General features: G+C 44.7%; 1 protein-coding gene across 3 annotated transcripts in view; it reads right to left on the reverse strand.

Moving 5' to 3' along the window:
• Positions 1-5,467, reverse strand: part of B3gnt2 (UDP-GlcNAc:betaGal beta-1,3-N-acetylglucosaminyltransferase 2) — a 34,802-nt gene extending 29,335 nt beyond the window's left edge. Inside the window, exons 1-2 of one of the 3 annotated variants that reach the window (XM_047523278.1) lie at positions 5,150-5,465; positions 4,136-4,243 (exon numbers count right to left, since the gene is read on the reverse strand). The gene's annotated coding sequence lies outside the window, so the exon portion shown is untranslated. Of the gene's footprint in view, positions 1-4,135; positions 4,244-5,149 lie in introns of all 3 variants that reach the window. The other 2 variants (XM_047523277.1, XM_047523279.1) reach the window with 2 other exon arrangements.
• Positions 5,468-14,330: the final 8,863 nt, after the last annotated feature.

Below are 14,330 nucleotides of genomic sequence, written 5' to 3' on the forward strand. Positions count from 1 at the left end.
CTGAAATAATTACTTCACAAAACATAATGCAGCAGTAAATGTTCTAAGCATCTTGGGCACTTACTGATGACTTTCATCTAAACTGAACTCTTCCACATTCTTCAAGATCAAATGCAAACCAGCTCTCATGGTTGCAATCTCTGCATGCTAGCTCATAACACAGCTGATCAAGAGCTCTGTATGGGACATTTCAATGACTGTCATTTGAGAGGAAAAATCCATTGGAAGTAATAGAAGATCAACTATCTAAACTAAAAAAAATAACTAAAAACTAACTAAATAACTAAAAACTAACTAAAAAAAAATACGTTTTTTTAAGCTAAATGCCACACCAACAAAGTATTGAATCAAAAAAATTGGTTTCTAACCTTCCATAAAAAAACCCCATATATAAAAAAAAGACATATATGACTTTCATAATTTATTTAAACAGAGAAGACATAGTTGCTTTAGTTACCACCTTTTTAATGAAATAAAACGAGGGCTGGAAATTGCCTATCAGTCACAGTGCTTGGTATTTTAAGTGTATCATTCACTTTAACTTTCCCAGCATATCTATGAGATAGGGCTTTATTTCCTCCATTTCACAATGAGAAAATTGGCTCAGAGAGTCAAGGAACTTGTCCATAGTAAGTGGCAAAACAGAACTCAAATCCAGGTCTGTTTCACAAAAGATTACACATTGTACAATTCTGTGAATCCACTTATGTGGATTCCATTAACTATTCCCTCTGGGGAGTGGGTTCTGACTAGAAAGGAGCACCAGAACCTCCTATAGTAGTAAAAATGTTTACTTCTGGATTTGGGAGGTAGAAACACACACAAGCTCACACTTTGGGCACTTCACCCACTTTATATTATACATTAAATTTAAAAAAATCATCCGATTGACTTTAAGTTCATGCTTACAACCACTAAACTACCACACCACCACTGACAGAACCTAGCCACACTCCAGAATTGATTACCTTGGATAATCCATTTTTAAAAAACATTCCGGTAAGCAATGAATCCTAGTCCCATCACACTGAAGACATCTGAGCAATAAACCCGGTTTAAAATGCTACAGAATGAAAAGTTGAAAGTATCGGTTTCCTGGCTACTGGGAATTTCCCCTCTGTAGCCACATCAGATTTTTTTTAAATAAAAAAATAAAATAAACCCTGCCTTAAGGGAACATTTACAGAGGCACAAAAAATAACCTGTAACAAAGTTCTTAGATTAAACTATGGAAATGCTGAAAGTTAAAATTACACAAAGATTTCTAGATATGTGTAGTAACTTTATCAACAATACTAATTCTCACAGTTTGGATTTTGTTATGGTGATTAAATCAAGCCAAGACAAAGCTGTTGAGCAAAGGACATAAAACTCACTGTAGGGGCAACATACAGTAAGTGCAAAAAACCTCAACTCAGAGTTGTAAGAGATAGAAATTCAGTACAAATAACTTGTTTCAGCAGTAGCCAATGTGCCACCATGTGCCCTGGTAACAAATTCTCCATCAAGTAACAAGTTCTTCTCACTGAAGCTTTGTTAGACTGGCAAAGCCTCATCACCAGTGGGTGATGATGAAATCATTACATCAATTCTCTCAAAGCCTTACCCCGCACATGCACACATCTCTCATCCGAACAGTAATTGCCTCTCCAGAGAGAGGAATATATTCATTCTACAATTTGAGGACACATTTGGCCCCACCTTGAGGGACACAGGACAGACAACTGGATCCATACCTGTTTCATACCTGTTGGGGGTATGCATTGTCTTCTTTAACGGTGCTTTTGATTATGCAGCCAGGAAGTATTTATCAGAGACTAGTTTAATTCACATTTCAGCTTTCTGAGCACACCAAAAAATATCAGGCAATTGATCAAAAGGACAAAGGACTTTGGTTTCTCCTAAGCATTTATACATAAGACTAAAAGGCCTTTATAAGAATCTTTCAGTAATTTATATATCCTATTGGGTATGCTGCAATAGATTACATAAACAAAGGATCTCAGTATTTATAAAAGTAACCATTTAGTCAGGGACAATGGCAAACTCCTATAATCCCAGAGACTCAGGAAGCTTAGGCAGGAGGATCACAAGTTTGAGGCTAAGCCTGGGCAATGTAATGAGACCATGTCTCAAAAAATAAAAAAGACTGGGGATGGTAAAAGCACCCATGAGTTCAATCCCCAGTACTGGGGTGGGGGACGTATTCATTTGCATTTAGTAATTTTAAAAAATATTTTTTAGTTGTTAGTGAACCTTTATTTTACTTATTTATATGCAGTGCTGAGAATCAAACCCAGTGCCTCACACATTCTAGATAAGCATTCTACCACTAAGCCACAACACCAGCCTCATCATTCAGTAATTTTTAAAGTCTTAACAGACTAATAAGACTGTCCAAAAAAATAAAATAACAACAACAACAAAAAAAAAACCCACTGAATAGTCAAATATTGCATACACTAAGTAAGTTAGAAAGAATTAAAAGCACCAACCCAGTGTGTCAAGAGAGCAATATTTCAAGGATGGGTCAGCATTCTTAAATTAGGTTTTTCAAAAAAAAACCCCAATATTATTAGAAATCATTAAACGTTAATGCTTTCAGAAACAAGGATTCGCCTTTTCTTTTAATCCCTCTGTCAGCTGAAAAAGCCTCACACATCTCTATCCAGAACATCTTAGCTTTATACCAACAATGTATCATGTAAAATAAAATGATTAATGTTCTTGGATCTTCCTTCTTTTTAATGCAACTTTTAAAAATAAAAATCACATTTGAACAAAGAGTACAGTATAAAGTCCATCATGAATTACCAGTTCCACTTTCCTATTTTCAGCATAACTGTAGTATACAAGTTTTAGAGAAATCTAAATTTTGAGTTTTTAAAACAAAGAAATCTTCCTAACTATATAAGCCATCTATATACCCAGCCCTCCTTCAGAAGCTCCCCAAATCACTTCATAAAAATTTTTTACAAGAAATTTATGCTTATTTTCCTCAAAAGACAACCACATTCCTTGGATTTTAAAAAGCTGCTAACTGCATTTGCCAAATTTGGCTGATTTCAGACTCAGACAAATCTGTTCCCATAGGGTCACTGTTTTGGATAAAAGGAAGCTGATGCTAAGAGGAACTTCTATATTAATGGCACCAGGACCCCTCATTAAGATCTTCATAATTTCAACAGGCCAGTGATAGGAATGGGAAATCATCCTACATGTCCTCAAAACAATCCCCCAGGGCAGACACCACCAAAACTAGATATGGGAAATAAGGCTCCAATGAGAAACAATTCACCCTGGGTCACTGAACAGTCCGTGGCAGAATCAAGACAAGTGAAAGGTGAGGGTGGGAACTCTTAAATTTAACGGAGAATTAGGGTTTTAGTCATACATATGCCATTGGCACACACACAAACATACACACACAAAACTAAATTAAGAGCAGTGAGCCCCGTCTGCAGGGAGAGTACCAAGGGAAAAAGCAATATTCCACAGTGAAAAAGAGTTTCAAACAGAAGATAAACACGTTTGAAAAGGCTAGGCAAGTTTTACTCGAATTACTCAAGGAGAGTTCTTATAGGACTCCTTCACTTCTCTGGTCTTAAAATCTAATCTGGCTTAAGAGTACACACGGGCTCTGTGTAAAACTCTTCCAAATTCCACCAGGCTTAATAACCTCTATTCAAAAGAAGCAGAAGCAGGAGCAAGGGCAGAGGGAAGTGACCTGACCTTCCTCCAGGTCAGCTGTCAGATCCACTTGGGCGCGACCATGAGACAGCATCAGAACCCCCAGACTCGGTCAGGATCCCCACCTTCCTACTCCCAGTCCCAGACCCGTCGCCACCTCGTTAACCATCCCATCACCTCCGCAGGCACAAATAATTACACTGGAGAATTTGTTATAACAAGTAGAAGCCCATATTCACCAACTGGCTTCGCAACTTGACAGACAAGGCTCTAAAAAGGGAGGGGCAGGAGAATAATTGTTCTAAACAACGTCTACGAAGTCGGGGAGGTTGAGGCGGCCAAGGAGGGTAGGGAAGCAAAGACAAACGATCCCAACGTTTTAAGGAGGAGAAAGCCTTCTCGCCAACCGAGATTATAAATGTATGTAATATTTTTTAAAGAGGACCTTTCACGCTGTGACACTTGTGGGGAATTTCTTGTCTGTTCTTCCACTTGATGGGGAAAGGGGGGGGGTTCAGAGGCTCCCCAGCTCAGAGTGTAAAAAAACCGTGGCCTGGAAAGTAACAAGGTGACTCGGTTATATTGCCTTCATGAGGGTCCGCCTGCCTTCCCGCAGCCACCAGACCAGCGTCGCAGCCCCAAGGCCCACACGCCCACCTTCCCGCGAGGTGTTTTTCAGAGAGCGGCTTTGCGCGCTCCCTGGCCTGCCAGCTACCCCCACCCTCCGGGTGTCTCGGGCAAGCAGCCTGGTTAATCATTCAACACGGGTGGCGTGGAAATATTTTTAGAGGTCAAAGCGAAAGGTTTTCCCTTAAGTTTCGCAGAAACCAGTCTTTGGGGACCCAGAGATGGCAGTGCAAAAGGTTGGGGGTGGGGAGCGGGTGCCGGCGGCTCTCTGGCTCACAAAACACCTGATCTCCCCATGCGGCACTGGAGACCAGCGCAGTGCGAGGGTGGGGTGCGGGGGTGCCAGCGAGAAATCGCACACGGCCCCCTCCCCAAAACGCCCAGATACCCCTGATGAGGACGCCCCAACCCAAAAAGAAGCCCATTCCCAAATCATGCAGCCCTGGGCGCGGGATCCCCCGGAAGTTAGGGTGCAGAGAGGAGGGGGAATATCCCTGGGCCCCAGGGGGTGGGTGTGGAGTGGGGCAGGAGGTTCCAAAGACACTCAGCCAGGGGTTTCGTTATCCTCTTCATCTGGGGTTCGGAAGATGCAGAAACCAGAAGGGAAGGCGAGAAGCGTAAATGCGGCAAGAGCCACCTAGGAACGGTTTCCTCCGCTGGGGCGCCGGTATGGAGCCGGAACTGGCGAGGGGGTGGGAAGAAAGAGGGGGTCCAGTTTGGGGGCCCGGGAGCGGGGAGGTGAGAGGGGCGGGCAGAGTGGACCCGGGTAGGCAGCGGGGGAGGGGAAAGCGAGGAGAAAGGAGGTGGGGGTGACCACCCGCCAGGGCCCTACCTTGTCCAGGAGCAGTACCAGCTCGGCGGGGCGGGGGCGGGAGATCTCGGCCGCATCCACGTCCCAGCCGCTCCGCGCGGCTCAGCCCGGCGACCGCCGCCGCTCACGCTCCATGCGCGGCGCCCGGGACGGGCAGCCCGGCGGTGTCTGCGGTGTGGACAGTTCCGGCTCGCCTCCAGCACTTGTTGCCGCCGCAGCCGCTGCGCCTCACTCCCGGCTCCGGCTCCCGGCGCCGCGGCTGCCTCCTGGCGCCCGCCCCGGGCCCGCCCCCGTCCGACGCGCCAATCAGGCCCGGCACCGCCCCTCACGTCACCGCCCAGCACGGTCGTCCTCCCCGCGCCCCAAGTTTTGGGAAGGCCCTGCTCTTGCCGGCCCGCCACCAGGCGCCCAGGACCCGCCCAGGCTCGTGCTTCCGGAGAGCCTAAGACCCCTACGTCCACACCTGGAAAGCAAAGAGTTAAACTGGACAAAAGGGACGCCCTAGGAAATAAACCCTCTCTCGAAAAACAGGGCAACTTGAAACTTTAAAAAACTGTTTAACTCAAGTCTAACCTAAATTCCTCCAGTTGGCCCCTCTGCAGTCCGTTCGATGCTGGGGGTCAAAGCGACTCACTTGATGAGAACTCCAGTGACCTTTCCTGGCCAGAACTGGTGTGTGACTGGGCCTAGACTGGATCCCAGCCGCCCCCCAGGTGCTGGGGTGGGTTAGAAATGGTTCCACCGTGGGAGATGGGGCGGGGGAACGGGGCCAAAGTGGAACCTGACCTTTGCTTCCTGTCCACCTAGTACCTGCAGCCACTTATTGGATGCCCGAGGTCTAGGGTGGTGCCCACTTGGCACCGCCACAGGATCCTCGGGTTTATGAAGCCGCCTCGGGTTTATGAGACCTTTCGGGAGTCTTGTTCCTCCTAGCGGTGAAGTTCAGAGGGTTTCCTCGAGGTCCCCCTTGAGTCTCAGGAAGCCGGAAATGCAAGGTGTCCGGCGCGGGGCTGCTAACCCGATGCGGCAGCCCAACAGGCAGGTACCTAGGCGTAGTCAAATGGCTGAACGCTGACCCCTCGCGACGTCGCTGGGCTCCGCAAGCTGGATGGAGGCTCGGCGTCAACCACACCCACCCGCCCTACCTCTCCGAGCCACCGGTACATCCTCCTAACCCAGCGCCCCTGCCGTCTCGCTAGAGCACTGCATGACACGATGAGTCCGACCCGCTGACAGCACTTTGGGGCCCCTGGCAAACTTGGAGCGACCGGTTGGAGAAGTTGCCCTGGTTTGAAAGGTCCAGCCTAACCCGCAAGACCCGCCCGAGGTGCACCTGGAAGCGCTCCCTTACCTTGTCCTTTCCCGATGGGCTGAAAATAATCCCCTCTAGATAATCGTATTGGGGAATTAACTATTTGCCTTCCCCCCCCCCCCCCAGAATACTGTCAAGAGGCGAAGTTAGACAAAGGGAGGGAATTACTAGTGTAAGAAATTTCGGGCACCTGCAAATTCAGCTCAATGGACCATCACCATCGGCACTTATCTCTTAACCAAACTGGGAAGGAAAGAAGAGCACCTTGTCGCTGGATGCCCCGAGCCACGTGGGTGCGACCCTCCAGAAACAAGGATTCTGAGTCAGTGGATCTGGAAAGGCGGTATATCTTTCCGCTTTTATGTTATCACATGATTTTCCTAAGACTACGATGTGAAGTCCAAGAAACAAGTTGTATTTTGTATTCATAGAAAAGATATTTGAAATGATGCACACGGACCATTAACCATAGTAACTAGAGTTTGGGATTGGAGCGGGGTAAGAAAGGGAGATAAATTTAAACGTTTATAAAAGGGCATAAAACTTGAATGTTGTTCTTCCAGTTTTGTTTACTTTCATAATTTAGCAAACTAATAAAACTTTTAAAGAAACAAATTAGAAATTAATAAATCTACAGAAACTGTACACTAATAGATAAATGAAACCTGTTTCTTTCATTCCGTGTAAAAATAAATAATCCTGAACCGGGCGCACGACTGTAATCGCACCGGCTCGGGAGACTGAGGCAGGAGGATAGCGATTTCAAAGCCAGCCTCAGCAAAACCAAGGTGCTAAGCAATTCTGTGAGACCCTCTCTCTAAAAAAAAAAAAAAAAAAAAAAAAAAAAAAAAAAATACAAAATAGGGCTAGGGATGCGGCTCAATGGTTGCGTGCCCCTGAGTTCAATCCCCAGTACTCCCCCCAAAAATATACAAATAATCTTGAGTCCATGTTCCTTGTTTTAAATAAAGATATTTGTAGTCTCTGTTTTGGTCTTTAAATGTTGTAAGGGGGCAAAGCTAGTATCTGAAGAAGATCCTTCTGGGCCATCAGAATATTTTGTTACTGTGCATAATTCGTCTTTTTAAATTCATTCCCAATAGCCACAGACATGCTTTCAAGGACTGCCAGCCAAGCAGTTTTTAGTAAAGGAACTGCTACAATGTCAGCTGGCAACCAACAAGGAAATTAAGCTGTGTCCTTCACAGCTGCCAAAGGCTGTTCAGGCCCTGAAATTTTAAAATAAGGGCATTCTCTCCATGTTGCCATTAATTAGTGCAGCTGGGACTGTATTAGCAACAGTTATACTGTGACTTTAAGGGAAAGGCTCAATGCTAGATTCCATACCCACTTATCTATAGTCCATACTCTTAGTTAAGGACTGGGGTTCATCATCAGTAAGTAGAGATGTTTTATTCATTTATTCAACAAGTTATGTGCTAACTACTTACTAGGTGTGGGATGGAGGGCTAGGCACTGGAGTAGTGAACATGGCAAACATACCCTTCCCTCTTGGAGCTCACATTCTAGCTGGAAAAAGGGGTTTAACAATTGAATGCACTAAAGTAATTGCAATTATGATATGGGCCAGGGTGAATGTAAGGTGGTGGGATCATTCGGGAAGTCCAAGAGAAGTTTCTGGCTGATGCAGGATATAAAGAATAAAGGTGGAGAGGTAGGCAGGGTCAGACCATGCAATGGCTAGTATAATATGTTACAGAGTTCAGACCTTATCTGAAAAGACATCTGAAGCTGGAGTTGTATACTCAAATTTGCACCTTAGGGCCAGGCATGGTGGCACATGTCTATAATATCGCAACTCAGGATGCTGAGGCAGAAGGATGCCAAGTTTGAAGCCAGCCTCAGCAACTTAGTGAGGCCCTAAGCAACTTAGCAAAATTCTCTCTCAAAATAAAAAATAAAAAGGCCTGGGGATGTGGCTCAGTGGTTAAGCACCTGATTTAAAAAAAAAATGCATCTTGGTTAAGATTACCCTGACTCCAATGTGAAGAAGGAAATGGGGAAGGGGAGGGTGGGAGTGGAGGACAGGAAGGTGTTTGCCTAGACAAAATGGTAGCATCAATGGAGAGTAGATACCAACAAGACCAGGTCATCACTCAGATAGGAAGGAACCAGGGAAAACTCCCAGATTTCTGCTTCTTCAGTCATGTGGATGATGGTGCCATTTTCTGATACAGGGAACCCAGGAGAAGAGGGTCGAAATAATGCTAGCAACATTCAAGCATGGTCAAAATAGGTTTGAGATGCCTGTGATTGGTCTGAGTAGAGATGTTGAGCAGGTAGTTGGTTATAGTCTGGTGCTTTGAGGAGAGTTTGGGGTGGAATAACTTGTGTAGCTGTGGTGATGAAGCCACGGGAGTGAGCAGGTCTCATGGGAGAGTACAGAGTAGATAATGGCTAGGAGTGATCCTTGATGAATCCTTATCTCTGGGCTGGGCAGAAGCAAACTGGCAGAAGAAGTTGAAGAGCAACTAGAGAGGCAGGAAGAAAGCTAGAAGCTTGAGGAGGTGGGGGTTGCAGAGCCCAGAGAGCCAAAGTGCTATGAGAAAGAGGCAGTACTCAGCAGCACTCACGATGACCGAGACCAGTATGAAATTAAGACTGAATAACGACCACTCAATTTAGTGACCTCGGTGTCATAGATTTTTAAAGCAGGATTGGTGGAGTGAAGAGGAAGGTGACTGGAATGGACTGAGGAAATGAAGAAAAGTACTGAGTGAAAGCAACTTTTGAAAGGTTTGACTATGTAATGTCAGGAAGAGAAACAGCTAGCATGGAATGTTATGTCAGCAATGGATTTCCTCATTCTGATTTATATATTTTTATATTTTTAGGATAATACAACTTGAGTGTATTTAAACACTCCCATAGAGAAGAGGACCATGAAGGTATAGCAGGGAGAGGATAAAGAACAGTAGAGCTTCCTGTAAAAGGGAGAATGGAATCAGAGTGAGTGGAAAGGCTGACCTCAGGCAGAGGACCACCTTTTCCTTTGTAACAGAAGGAAGGGGGTTGCAGGAGGCTGCATCAGGCAGGTTTGGTATGGATAGCTGAACCTTTTCACCTGAAGTCTTCCTAATCTGTGACATAAGGAGGATTGTGACCACCAGAGAAACAGCCAAGTAGCAAGACTGCATGACAATCCACTTGAGGTTACTGGCTTTCCTCTGTGGTTTCCTGCAACAGTTCAGTGGTCCACTCTGGCATGGGCTCAGGTGAGGGAATTGCTAGGGCAGAGGAGCAAAGAGATTGAGAACATTGGCCACTGAGGTTAATGTGATGCGTGATCAGAGAGAAAGGACAGATGTCAATGGGCTGGAGAGCTCAAAGGGATCACATGAGAAAGAGAAGAGGTTGGTTAGAAATGTGGATGCTTAAATAAGGGGCTCAGGGGGTGACGTGTAGGGCCATGGCAAATCCAGGATGTGATGGGGAGGAAAGTAGAGGAGAAAGTCATTGAAGAATGTGAGGTCAAGGGGTTAAGAGGCAGTGTATTTTGGGTCTGGGTTTGTGGTTCAGTGGTAGCACGCTTGTCTAGCACGTGTGAGGCACTGGGTTTGATTCTCAGCACCACATAAAAATAAATAAACAAACAAATAAAAGTCCATTGACAACTAAAAAAATTATTTAAAAATAAAAGAGGCAGTGTACTGGATGGATCACCTATTTAAGTGAAGCTGTCCCAGATGTGGGCAGGCACTAGGAATGTGGTATGAAGGCCAGAGAACCAGGAGTTAGAGCAAGGAAGAGGGAGTAACCAGGAGATCAGAAGATGGAAAGGACCAGGAAGGGGAGAGGGAATATGGCTGGGGTGACAGTCTCCTCAGAGGAACCAGACTGTTTGCAAGAGGGAGAGGAGAGGTGACTGGTAGAGGACCCACCCCCACCTCTGGAGCCTGGGAGACACAGTGGGTGAGAGTCAGCAGGTTCAACACCCAGTGCTGCAAGGAAAGAATAAAAGAGTTAAATTCTGAGCAAAGGTGGATGAAGGATGGATGGATAAACTGACGGACAGATACACAGATTAATGAAATCAACCTTTCATTCAGCTCATTTGTTGAAGTCGACAGTTCCAAAGGTCCATGTTGAAGGATTTGGGGGCAGCGGGTAAGTAGAAGGGATAACTCAGGTGTCAGGAAAAGCAGAGTGTGATGGCATGATGGCAGGAGAGAGGAGCCACAAGGGAAGATGATGAAAATTAAAGTGAGAGGCCCAGTGGATTTTGCTTTCGTGGTCACTTTATGAAGCCTTACCCAGTAGCTCTGCAACCAGGGCCACATTCCCTTACTTTCTTTTCCTCCCAAGATTTCCATCAATCACAACAAGACTTGTGAAAGTCTCCCTCCCTTCTTCTCTCCTAGGGGCACTGTTGTCACCAAACGAGCTCCTATAGGCCCTGTGTGTGAATCAGGAATCCCAGGTTTGTCTACCTCTATTGCTTACCTCCCTTCCTCAGACACTTCTTGATTTCTTAGTCTCAGTTTCATTTTCTGTAAAATGGGGATGCTAAAACATACCTACCTCTCAGGGTTATTTCAAGGAATCAAGGAAATAAGTACTTTCTACAGTGTGAAGTCTCAAAGTCAGTATGAATCACAAAAATGAGTGATTTCCCTGTCTAGAGCCCCCACATGGCCCCAGATACACCTACATCTCTCTCAGTTGCCCTTCAGAGAAGACTGTGACTCTCTGCTCCAGAGGAAGTTGTAATTTTGCCCCAGAGACAGGACAAACACATGCAAAACAATTAGAAAGGGATGCGCAGCTGTGTCTGATTAAGTGCTAAATTGTAAGGTACAGACAAAAAAGCTCCAAGAACAGAAAAGGGAATGATGAACTAGGTTTGGAAAAATCTGGGAGGCTTCCTGGAGAAGGTGGAATGGAGGGCGCCCAGATTGCTCACTTATCCTAAGAAGATCATTTGCGAATATGTCCCTTTCTTTGTGGTTGCAAAGACTGTTGATCTGACATGGGTCTATAAGAAGGTCCTAGGTCCTAGATTTCTCTCTTGACATACCTGCATCTCAGTTTATTCTTGCTCCTGGAGCCCTGTCCCCTCTCAGTCATACTCATTTTCTCCTCCCAGGGGGACCTGCAGCCTAGGCTACAAAATGAATCCAAGTGCTTTACCCTGGGTCTCTCATCTTTGAGTTTCCCATGTCACCCATTTTTTCTGTTGAGGAAATTGAGGCTGACCTTTACCAAATTTCCCATGCCTTCTCTTTGGTTTTAGTATCCACCTGGTATTTTTTGCCTAGCCAGACAGCAAGCACTTGAGTAAGCAGACTTGGATGCCCCGCCTTCTTGGTTTTCAAGCTCTGTAGTTTGCCTTACTGTACCTGGCCAAGCTAGGGTACCTGTGTGCCCACACAGCCAAAGCCCAGGTCACACCTGACTCCTTTGTTCTTTACTGCCTCTGCCTTGCTAACCCAGGAGTACCCACCAAACCATTTAGTATAAGCCCCTCACAGCTGCCACCCTGGACCTGAAGTTCAAGCATCTTGAAGCCCAGAGCTGGATTCCACCTCCTTGATTCTAATGGAATCAGTTTTTGTAACCCATAAGCCTGTGGCCTGGTTGACACCTCAGCCCTGTACCTCTTCCTCCTTTCCCTACAGGCCCATCAAAGCTCCCAGTATACCTATGGGCCAGGCACACATAGATAGCATCAGCAACAGAAATTCTCAAACCTCATGCATTCTGTGACCTTAGATTGTTCTAGAAGGATAGCAGTGTTTTCTAGTCTGTTAATCAGTTCCAGGTGGGACTATGAAAACAATCACTTGCCAATGGATAAAACATTAATTATTGATGGGAAGTATGGAATCTTGGCACTAGGATTCTTAAGAATTCCAGTTCAAATCTCTTGGAACTGGCAAATAAGCAAAAGGCCCCAAAAGTAGCTTCCCAGAGGCCAAATACCTGATACTAGAGATAGTATCTTGAATGCTAAACAATTAAGTCACAGGTTAAAAACCACCTGACTCCTAAAGCAGTCGCTTTGCTCCCAAGGTTACTGTGACTTTGCAACAGCAGAAAAACATAAAGCCTCATTATCAGATGCAGATACTAGAGACAAATGTCATGATTCCCAGAGGACTTGCTCCATATTCCACAATCCTGATGCTAGAAGAACTCAAAATTCCCAGGTTAGTGAAGTCCAGCTTGTAATGACATTGTGGTGGAGCATAAAGTCAGCCATTGAGGGGGCATGAACAGCTGTCTCTATGAGGGTCATCACATTGTTTTGGAAATGGAATCCTCATTAAGGAGAAATGCAAAATCATACTCCTAATTATCATTAAACTGCAAAATTATGTTCAGGAGAAGAGGCCTATAACTGCAGCACTGAGCATGAGACAGTGCTGTTAATATGATTATCAGGGCATAAGCCTATTAGAGAACTTAATGCCTCTTTGCTGGCATCATCTCCTGTAAAGCTTCCCAGGGTCTAGAAATCATCTCAATTGTAAACATAACTGTGACAAAACAGTGATTTCCAAGGGGCAAAACAAAAATCTGCTGACCTTTACCAAAGGCCAAATCTGCCTGGCTAAGGAGAAAGAGAATATTTCTGGAAAATGAAGACTGATCAGCAACTCTGGTTGGCTCTTATTGAGGAAGGAAGTACATCTGGCTGAGTCCCATGGAACCTTGCAGCAACCCAGTGGTGGATATAATTGTGAGGTCTAAACACCAGCAGGAGTTATGTATGAGTGAACTCAGATGGCCACAGTGACCCAAGTCTCAGCTGCTGCTAGTGAAAAATCATGGTATGAGAGTCTCCAAACCCGAGTTCAGATCCCATTCTGGGAAAAAACTGAATGTAGTACTCATGGGAATAATAAGAACTATTTGAAAGAGTTCCAAGGAAGAGGAAAGGAAGCTGTTTATGTCCAAGTGCCTGCAGACACTTGGTGTTTAATAAGTGTTTTTTCCCTCCTTTTTCTTAGTCATAGGACCAAGTCCTAACAAGGATGAAGTATGGGGTGAGTGGTATCTACATTCTACAATGCTAGGCAGTATCAACATTAGTCCTGGGTCACAGGAAGAAGTGCCATTTTGTCTTCATTCCAAAATGTTCTGATATCATCATCATCATCATCATCATCATCATCATCATCATCATTATCCAGAACAGAAAAACCAATCGGTTATCCCTGGGAGGAACCACCCGCTTGGTCTTTAGGACCCAGTGCTGTTTGAAACTCAGTAAGTCCATCCCACAGCAAAACCACCACCAGGAGGGGCATGGCCTCTTTCTTAAATATGACAGTTGATAGGAAAATCAGAGAGCAACAGACCCCATGAATAGTCTTAAAAGCAAATCAGGATACATAAACATGTAGAATCTGAAAACGCCAAATGAAAGAAGTCTTATACGAAGAATATATATAAAGTTCAAGAACATAAAAAAGTTCATCTTTAGCAGTAGAAATCGGAATACTGGATGTCTTTGGGATCAGGAGAGGATTAACTGGAATGAGATATGAGAGAATTTTGTGGGATAAGAAAAATATTCTCTTGACTAGAATTGTTGTTCCATAGGAGAATATGATTGTCACAACTCATTATACATGCATTTCAGATTTGTACTTTCAAAATAATTTTTAAAAATAATCTTTTTACTGGTTAACTGCTTGATGCAAGTGCACTTTGCGAATTTTCTTTTTCTTTTCAAAAAAAGAAAAGGAAGCCACCATCTTTAGAGAAAGGGGAGTACAGGCAAGTAGAAAAATGAAAGGGGCTCCCCACCCATCAATCCCACAACCATCTGGGGCAATTTCCCCAGTGCCAAACTCTAGGACAGTTAGAAACTGACATTACAAAATAAACCAGATAGAAGGGGATGCATTTTTTCTAAAAATT

The sequence above is a fragment of the Sciurus carolinensis genome, chromosome 13, assembly GCF_902686445.1.
Source record: "Sciurus carolinensis chromosome 13, mSciCar1.2, whole genome shotgun sequence".
Classification (NCBI taxonomy): Eukaryota; Metazoa; Chordata; class Mammalia; order Rodentia; family Sciuridae; genus Sciurus; species Sciurus carolinensis.